The sequence below is a fragment of the Myotis davidii genome, unplaced genomic scaffold, assembly GCF_000327345.1.
Source record: "Myotis davidii unplaced genomic scaffold, ASM32734v1 scaffold44, whole genome shotgun sequence".
Classification (NCBI taxonomy): domain Eukaryota; kingdom Metazoa; phylum Chordata; class Mammalia; order Chiroptera; family Vespertilionidae; genus Myotis; species Myotis davidii.
The window spans coordinates 4,840,330-4,849,363 of record NW_006299705.1 but is presented as its reverse complement, the minus strand read 5'-3'; positions in this window follow the sequence as shown (position 1 = coordinate 4,849,363).

Here is a 9,034-nt window from a genome sequence, read left to right as displayed (position 1 = left end):
TGTCCCCTCTATCCTCAAAAGGAGGGTTGGGGCTGTACTTGAGCACCCCTGCTGTTTGCTCCTCCTTAGGCAATCTCTTTGCCCTTCATCTACAGCTTATTTGGCACCAAAAATGGGCCCAGGTCTCTGCTAAGAGCTTCACAAACATCTCATTGGATCCTCATCACAGCCCTGGAAGTGTTATTATTCCCATTTTGCAATTCAGAAAACTCAGATTACCTGCTTGCCCAAGATCCCACAGCTGTGAGTGGCAGGGCCTCAGGTGAACAGCCGTCTATCTAGCTGTAACTCCTTGTTTTTTCTATTCGTTCCTTCTTTTGTCAAGCCCACAGAGCCCCTCTCTATAGCCTCCACCCACTGGGGCTATTTCTGTTTCTTGAGAGCCAAACCTCTCTTCCACTTGAGCACTCTTCAGCTATTTCAAGATATTTATCTGATGCCCTTTCCACTCCAGCCTAAAGCTTTCTTTCAAAAAAAGATCAGTGCATGTTTTAGAGGTATGAGGTGTATTTCTGCCTTCAGTTTCTAAGTTCTTTCCCTGCTTGTGGCACTGCAGGGCACTGGCCCAGTCCTCAGAGGGGGGCAGACGCTGGATCTCTTCAGTGTGTGGTTAGAAGCTGGTACCCAGAAAACAGCTCTAATTGTCCCCAAATCCATCTTCGTGGACGGCCATGGTGGGCCCTGGATAAGCTGGGAACATCTGGCAGATCAGGCTCTCAAGCTACAGCACACTCAGGAGTGCCTTCAGGAGGAGACCAGCTGAGTCCTGGGCGGGATTAATTGCTTAATAAAAGGGTTCTTAAACAGACTTTGTTGTGTGCCATTAAAGCAGCTTCTAATGATAGGATTCACATTGAGAAATGCCCACGTAAATCCCACCAGCTAGTCTGGTTCCTTGGCTGCAAGTAGGTTATTTTCCTGTGCTGTTGCCCAAATTTGCCTAATCATCATCCCGTAGGGAGCTCATTTAAACTACAGGGCCCTGGACCTCACCCAGGCCCCCTAACTCAGAATCTGCAGGGGAGGGGGCCTACTGGGTAATTTCTGTGTGTGTTTTAACATACTTTTTAATTGATTCAGAGAGGAAGGGAGATGGAGAAAGAGATAGAAACATCAGTGATGAAAGAGAATCATTGATCGACTGCCTCCTGCACACCTCACACTGGGGATCGACCCTGCAACCAGGGCAGGTACCCTGACTGGGAATCAAACCGTGACCTCCTGGTTCATAGGTCGACACTCAACCACTGAGCCACACTGGCCAGGGACCTGTCATTTTAACAAGTGTCTCCAAGAGATTCTTATCATCACCCAAGTCAGGAAGACAGTTTGGAGAGTTCACTGCCAGAAATTCTATTTCTCTTCTTTACAAACTGGAGGACAAACAGAGCCGAATAAAGATAGTGATGGTTAATTTTATGTATCCACTTGGCTGGGCCATGGTGCCCAGATATGTGGTCCTATATCATTCTGGCAGTTCCTGGGCAGGTGGTGTTGGGTAAGTGGGCTTGGAGGAAGGCAGATTGTCCTCCGTGATGTGGGTGGGCGCATCCGCATTAGGCCTGAGTAGAACAAAAAGGCAAGAGGGCGTTCAACAGCAACCCTGGCTGTTCCCTGAGTGGGTGGGATATTTGAGAAGAAATAAAGAGAGTTACAGTGTTTTCTGAAGGGATGAGGGGAGTTGAGAGGTAGTTACTACTCTCTGAGTGAACAAAAGCTCTGTGACAACCATGATGTCGCCCTGGCCTGACAACCGCTCACACTCCAATGCTTTTGGAAAGCAGCAGGACAGGAGCCGAGGCCTATTTTTAACACTTGATTTGTTTTTGAGTCAGACTAACGGAGGTATAACTGACATACAGTAACACTCACCTTTTAAGTAGAATGATGGATGAGTTCTGATGTATGTACACACTGCCACGATAAAGGCAGAGTACTTCCATTATCACAACGGTCCCCGAACCCTTTCCGGTCACTTCCCTCTGCCATTCCCAGCCCTCCCATCCCCCCACCCTGGCAACAACTGATTTGCTTTGTCCTTCTAGTTTTACATTTTCTAGAATCCCATTTGAATGGAAGCACACTGGATGTCCACTTTTGTGTCTGGCTTCTTTGAGCATAATGCTCTTGAGATTTATCTAACGCTGTTGCATCTCTCAGTAGGTTTTTATTTCGATTGCTGACGAGTATTCCATCCTATGGATGTACCACAGTTTATCCATTCACCAGTCATAGACCCCGGTTGTTCCCAGGTTGGGACGAGTATGACTAACGCTGCTATGAGTATTCCCATCAGGTCTTGGTGCAGACATGTGTTTTCACTTCTCCTGAGTAAATACCTGGAGTGGGAAGACTGCTTCATAGACCAGGTGTATGTTTACCTTTACACGAAATTGACCAACTGTTGCTCAAAGTGACTGTACCATTTTGCTCTCACACCAGCAATGCAGTACAATGTATGTTTTTTGACAAAGACAATTCATTGTAGAACGAAACACAAACACATGTATTTTGTGCCCTCAGCAGGGACAGAAAATTAGCTTTGTATAAAGCACTGCTTGAGAATGCCGAACCTGGCGTCTGGTTGAGATGGGTGCATACTAGGTTCAGCTAGGGTCAATGTTGCCTCTGTAACTCTGGGAACGTCACTAGGTCTCTCCAAGCCTATTTCACTCATTTAATATGTGGAGATAACGCTTTCTCCTGCTTGGGGATGTTGTAAGGATTAAATGAGGCAAAACACATGAAGTATTTAATGCAGAACCTGGTGCATCATAAATGATAAATATAAATTATTCTTATCAGTCTAATGACCTTCACTGGAATAGTATGTGTTGCAGCAGGGTTTAACCATTAAAAAATGTGTATAATAAATTTTATGTCTCTGGGGTTTCTTTGGGGCAATAATTTATAATTCAAGAAACCCACAGAAAACTGAAAAGGATGCTTTGTCATTGAAAGAAGATATTCGTAGTTATTTGGAATGAACAACCAGCGAGTCTCTATAAACTTTCTGACCTCAGTTTTCTACTCAGTGAAACAGGCGTTAGAATCCTTGTCCTGCCTCTCTCACAGGCTTGATATGCAGATTGAAGAAAAAACTGAACATTCTACACTGTACAGTGTTACAGAAATAGTTGCCACCAAAGAAGTTTTAGAAGAAAACTTTCATAAGAGAAAATTTAGTTAGAAATTATTAGATAACAGTAGTCTTTAATTTTTTTTTCTTTTTTCTAACTTTACATAGTAAACAATAAACTGAAAGTTGGGAGAAATTGCAAGAAAGTGCTATTAACATAAAAGATGTAAGAAACTGGTACCAAAGAGATGGAGCTACTGCTTATGTCTCAAACCAGAACTCATGGTACCTCCAGTGTAAAAAGGACCACATGGCGCCATCATGCCCTACGGCAGGTTAACCGCTGGATGCACCGCAGTACTTTAGTAGCTATAGGAGAGTGGTTTGTCTGTAAAAGCATCAAAACATCTGCTTTCAGTTGCTTACTTGGATGACACATGAGTTTGAACACACCACTTGAGATCCTTTTGGGGGAGCCTATTAATGGCCTGAGAAGAGCTGTGTCACAATGGCATTTTTGACAGCACCAGGAACGTTTCAATAGAAATGGAAATTGTTTAAGTCTCCATTGGAACCATGTGGGGAGAACAGAACACAAAGTCCACAACTGCACTTGGGAACAGAAGGTTATGAGTGCTCAGCATGGGAGAGAATGAACTGTACCTTCCGTAATTTGTGAGCAGCGCCAGCAGTGAGCCTGCGCTCCTGTCACATTCTTCCTCAGACTCTGTCTCCAGGGTTTGGTCCTCCCTGGTGGAGGAAGTCTAATTCACCTCCACTACCCAACAGGAAGCGGAGGGAGAGAAGGCAGGCTTTGACACACCTGCCCCTCAGCCTTATGTAGCTGATGTGGGCTCTCATATGTAGGCACTTAGCATTTCCTATTTAATAAGTTGCTTTTCTACTAAAGAATGTCAGAGCACTTATCATAATTTTTTAAAAACTCAGAAATAAGTGAGTTAAGTTGTATTTTTAATTTGCTAGCAGATAAATGTTTTCACTCATTATTTTTTCCATGGAATTTTAGTGTGAACGTTCTGATATTACTGTGTAGACTGAAATTATTACGTGTGGACAGACATACAGAACACATGGTTTACTCACAACCCACCTTATGATAATCACTCTCACAAACATGGTCATGAACCACAAACATGGTTCATTCTCAAGATAATTCTGTGATAAGTACTACATATATAGGGTATCCCAAAAATACACATTTTAATAGGGGATACCTATAGATTCTATTACATTTTGAAAATGAAATGTATTTTTGCCCTGGCTGGTGTGGCTCAGTTGGTTTAGCATCATCCCATGCACCAAGAGGTCATAGGTTCAATTACCAGTCAGGGCACATGTCCCGTTTGCAAGCTCAATCCCAGTAGGGGACATGCAGGAGGCAGCTGATGGATGTTATTCTCTCCCATCAATGTTTCTCTCTCCCTCCCTCTTCTTCTCTCTCTCTAAAAATCAATAAAAACATATTTTAAAAAAGAAAATGAAATGTATTTTAATAAACACTGCCTTCAAATTATGTATACATTTTTGGGGGTAGTATATAATTTATTCAAATAATTATATACATTTTTTGAGATACCTTGTATATATAATTTTACAGATGAGAAAACTGAGGCCCAGAGAGGTAAAATAACGTACCCAACATTTCACAGCTGGTACGCAGGAGAAAATTGAAATTCAGGTCCAGTTATATGGCTGCTGCCAAATTAACAGATGTCTACCCCCAGAGGACTAAGGACATGAAACATCCTATTTTGGTCTATGATCCCAAGGAAAATAGCTGGAATACCTCAATTGTTCTTCAAGGGAAATTAACCTCAAAATTGGGGGATGCATTTCAAATATCAGTAATTTTCTTAATAACCTGATATAGGTCTGCAAACCCTAATGTCTTAATATCTATAATTTATTTATTTAAAATTATTTATGGCCTATCTCTTAGGATAATAAGTACTTTAAGCTTACTACTAGTTGTGTTATTTACTATTACTTTTATATACATCTAAAACATTTTTCAAACTTCAGTGGGTATTCCCCATTTTTAGTGTTCAGAATGTTGGGGTGCACATTCTTTCTCTATCCATACTTTCTGAACGTCATAAAATTTGCTCTTATCTTCCTCCTAAATGGAGAATACTCAATTTCTGAGTCTCTCCCCATAAGCAATACTCTTCATTGCGAAGTTGATGGGGAACATTTTGCAGATGAAAGGAAAGCTAAAACCTGCCCTTCCCATCCTCCTCTCAGGCCTCCCTCTTGTTGGACATTGTCTGCCCGCCGCTGCCCTGCAGGTCTGCCTTTCGAACCCTTGCTCCTCTCTCTCTTCACTCAAGAAACTGATAACTAAGTAGACTTCAGGTTTTTCTTGCCCTTCAGTAAGTAGATCACACTGTTAATAGATCAAAATACATCCTACCTTTCTGATGAGTGCTATCATCTTAGAAAGCTGTATTACAAAAAAAGTTATGCTACAAAAAAAAAAATTCTGAGCAGAATTAAGCAAAGGAGGTAGGAGAGTGAGAAAATGACCACTTTATTTGGCAACCAGTAGTTCTGTGGCCGCAGAAACACCTGCAGGCTCCTGGGCAGGACCCAGACCTAATGAATGAGGTGGAGCCCAGGAAACTCCGATTTCACTGGGTGTTCAGTGTGATTCTGAGGCAAGTGGTCAGAAGCCCTGCAATGGTGATGTGTTCAGTCCAACCATTCTCTTCTGGGAAGATGCAGTGCTGCGCATTGCAAGCTAATGTTACTTGTGTGACACCTCACTTGTGATAGAAAATCCTACTTAAAACCAGGAGCAATCTAAGAAAGCCAATAAAATACAGGTAAGCCATCAAAACAAACAAACAAAACAACGAGCAACAATAAATAAATAAGATTTAAACCTAAAACAGACTAAATTTAAACCTAAAAAAAATAAAGATCAGTAGTATTGGAGGCTCTTCTTTTTTTTAAAAAAAAAATTAGTCTAAAACAATCAAACAAAACCCAAAACAAACAAAAACATCCACCCATCTAATGAAATAAATGCTGCCTGAAGGAAGAGCAGTAGCTGCTGTATCTGCCTGCCCATGATTTGGAGAAAGCATTTTAGTTCTTCTCCATAAAGTAGTAGAAAAAGGTGATATGATTAGAGGTCTGTGGCTCCTCCTTGATGGACCCTCTAGAAAACCTTTGGTTTTTGACCTGCCTGAGAAATGTTTAACTGTCCACATGTACAATCAGATAATCCCCCAAATACCTTTCCCCTGGTCTAACTCAATTCAGATAACTGTTTGTAAGAAACCCTCAGAGAAAACATTCAGGCCAAATGAGCTCATGCCTGGAGTTTGTAAAACAACATGTGCACAAGACCAGAATTTATATCATCATCGAATATGTGCCATTGCCCAGTCCAGCGCCAGGGTGTTCCTTAACAACGTGGCTCCCTTGCCACGGCTGAGTCACTTCCTGGGCCTGAATCCAGGACAGCCTGCAGACCCCTGGCCACCACACAGGCCACACAAGGAAGCAGTTCTGTACTATTTCTAGGAATGGCGTCTTTTAAAGTTATTTTACACTTATCTCACCCATTTTGCTATCCCAAATGTTTTTAATAGGAGGGCCAGCAGTGCTGAAAGTGATGTTTTATTTTTCCTCAAAATAATTAAAATTTTCTGTTGTGTCCAACTGAGGGAAAAATCAAAGATGTGCTGTGGTGATAATGCCTGATAACCCTGGAGATATTGAGCTAGTCTCTTGGGGCAAAATCCTGGAGATGGATTTGCTTCTTGGGGGATTAGCCACCTTTGTGCCCTGTTTCGGGGAGGATTAAGACTCCTTTTCCAGAGAGATTGAAGATGTAGGAAAAGTTGTTCTGGATTAAACCTGCAACCACAAACAATGGATGGTGGCACTTCTGGGTGCTTGAGTTTAGGAGACCACATGACTGTGGTTGAAAGCTCTCACATTACCTTCCTGGTTGTCACTACTGGAAGGGCTGCCCTCTACCGGGACATGTGACCTATGTGTATACTTTTTTATGGAGGAGAAGACTCAGGGAGTTACTCTGGGCTCTGCCTCTAGAGCAGTGATGGCGAACCTATGACATGCGGCATTTAAATATATAAAATAAATATAAAAAATATAAGTCTTTGTGTTACTATGGTTGCAAATATCAAAAAATTTCTATATGTGACACAGCACCAGAGTTAAGTTAGGGTTTTTCAAAATGCTGACATGCCAAGCTCAAAAGGTTCGCCATCACTGCTCTAGAGAGAAGGCCACTGTTTTCAGACAGGCCTGCTCAGAAGTGCCCTGGAGGCTGGTCTGGGCTCCCAGAAGGAGGCACATCCATCCCGGGGACTACAGCATATGCCTGAGCCCAACCACCCCACACGTTGCCTGCCCAAGGACCGCTTTTGGCTTTGTTATAGGTCTGAAATCCCACCATTAGAAATTCACTTGGATTGATAGGTCTCTTTATGGGGTCAAATAAGAATGACCTGGGGGCCTAGAACATTCTTCCTGTAGCTCTTGTTACCTTTCTAACCTGGTCCTATAAAAACCAGGTAACACTTCTTGCAGAAAGCTTTTCCATTCTTGGACATTGGGCCTTCTATGGGCCCTCACAGTTTAGGGCTGTGTTGCTACTTCCTGTTTGTGGTTAGTGTTCTCTACTGGACTAACTGAGGGTACGAACTGTGTATTGTTCACAGTTGTAGCTCCACTGGGTGGGCACATAGTATTTTCTCTATAAGATCAGTTGAATGAGCCCCAGCATCTTGAACTGTAAAATGGGAATGACAATGGTGATGGTGCCCTTCTCAGAATGTCTGTGAGCATGAGATGAGATCATCCGTGTCAAAATGTTGGTCGACTGTAAAGAACTGTGCAAATGGAAGTCCCTTTAATAACTTGTCAGGAGATGGGAGAAGAGTCCCAAAGTGGGGACATCACAAACCTCAGCATGTGGAATACTTTCCTGGGGCAGTTCTAAGTGGTTACATCGGAAGTCACTACGCACAGGACTTGCTCTGTCTTTATCCCAAGATTCTTTGCCCTGTGTAAACCTGAAAGAACTTAACCCCAGAAGTGTGCCCAGAGTTCATCTTTTTATAGAATAAACTAGAGGTCCGGTGCATGAGATTTGTGCACTGTGGGGAGGGGCTCTGTCAGCCCAACCTGTGCGCTCTTGCAGTCTGGAGCCATTGGAGGATGTCTGACTAACGGATGTCCGGGGAGCGGGCCTAAGCTGCTAGTCGGACATCCTTAGCGCTGCCGCGGAAGTTCAGAGCTTCTGGCTGAGCGAAGCTTCCCCTGTGGGAGCACACTGACCACCAGGGGGCAGATCCGGCATTGAGCGTCTGCCCCCTGGTGGTCAGTGTGCATCATAGTGATTGGTCATTCTGTTGATTTGCATATTAACCTTTTATTATACACTAGAGGACCCATTTAATTGGGACAGAGCTCCTGAATGTGCTGAGCATCCCCTCTAACACAAACAAAGAAACAAACAAACAAACCTACTTAATTTAAATTGTTATGTATTAGTAACTCTCCCCCACAAGCCACCTCCATCCTGTATTTTAGCTGAGGAGAAAACATATTATGTTTGCCTAGGCTAGTCCTGGTTTATGCCTGTCATTCCCACATCCCATCTGTTTAGTATCAGTCTTATTGCAAGGATTCTTTAATATATTAATATGCATTACTATCCAAGTGTGGGAATGGAAATGAGGTCATCCTCAGACTTATCTGACCCCTGACCTCAGCTCTGTGCAGCACAACTGTTAGCACTCCCAGAACAGTACTCTGTGCGCACATTTTGGGAAGTGCCAGTGTAGAGGAGTGATGAAGGAGGTCTTAGAAGGCCTAGATTATAGTTCCAACTTTTGTGATCTTAGGCAAATCACTTACTTTGTGCCACAGTTTGCCCATTTGTGAAATGAAGTC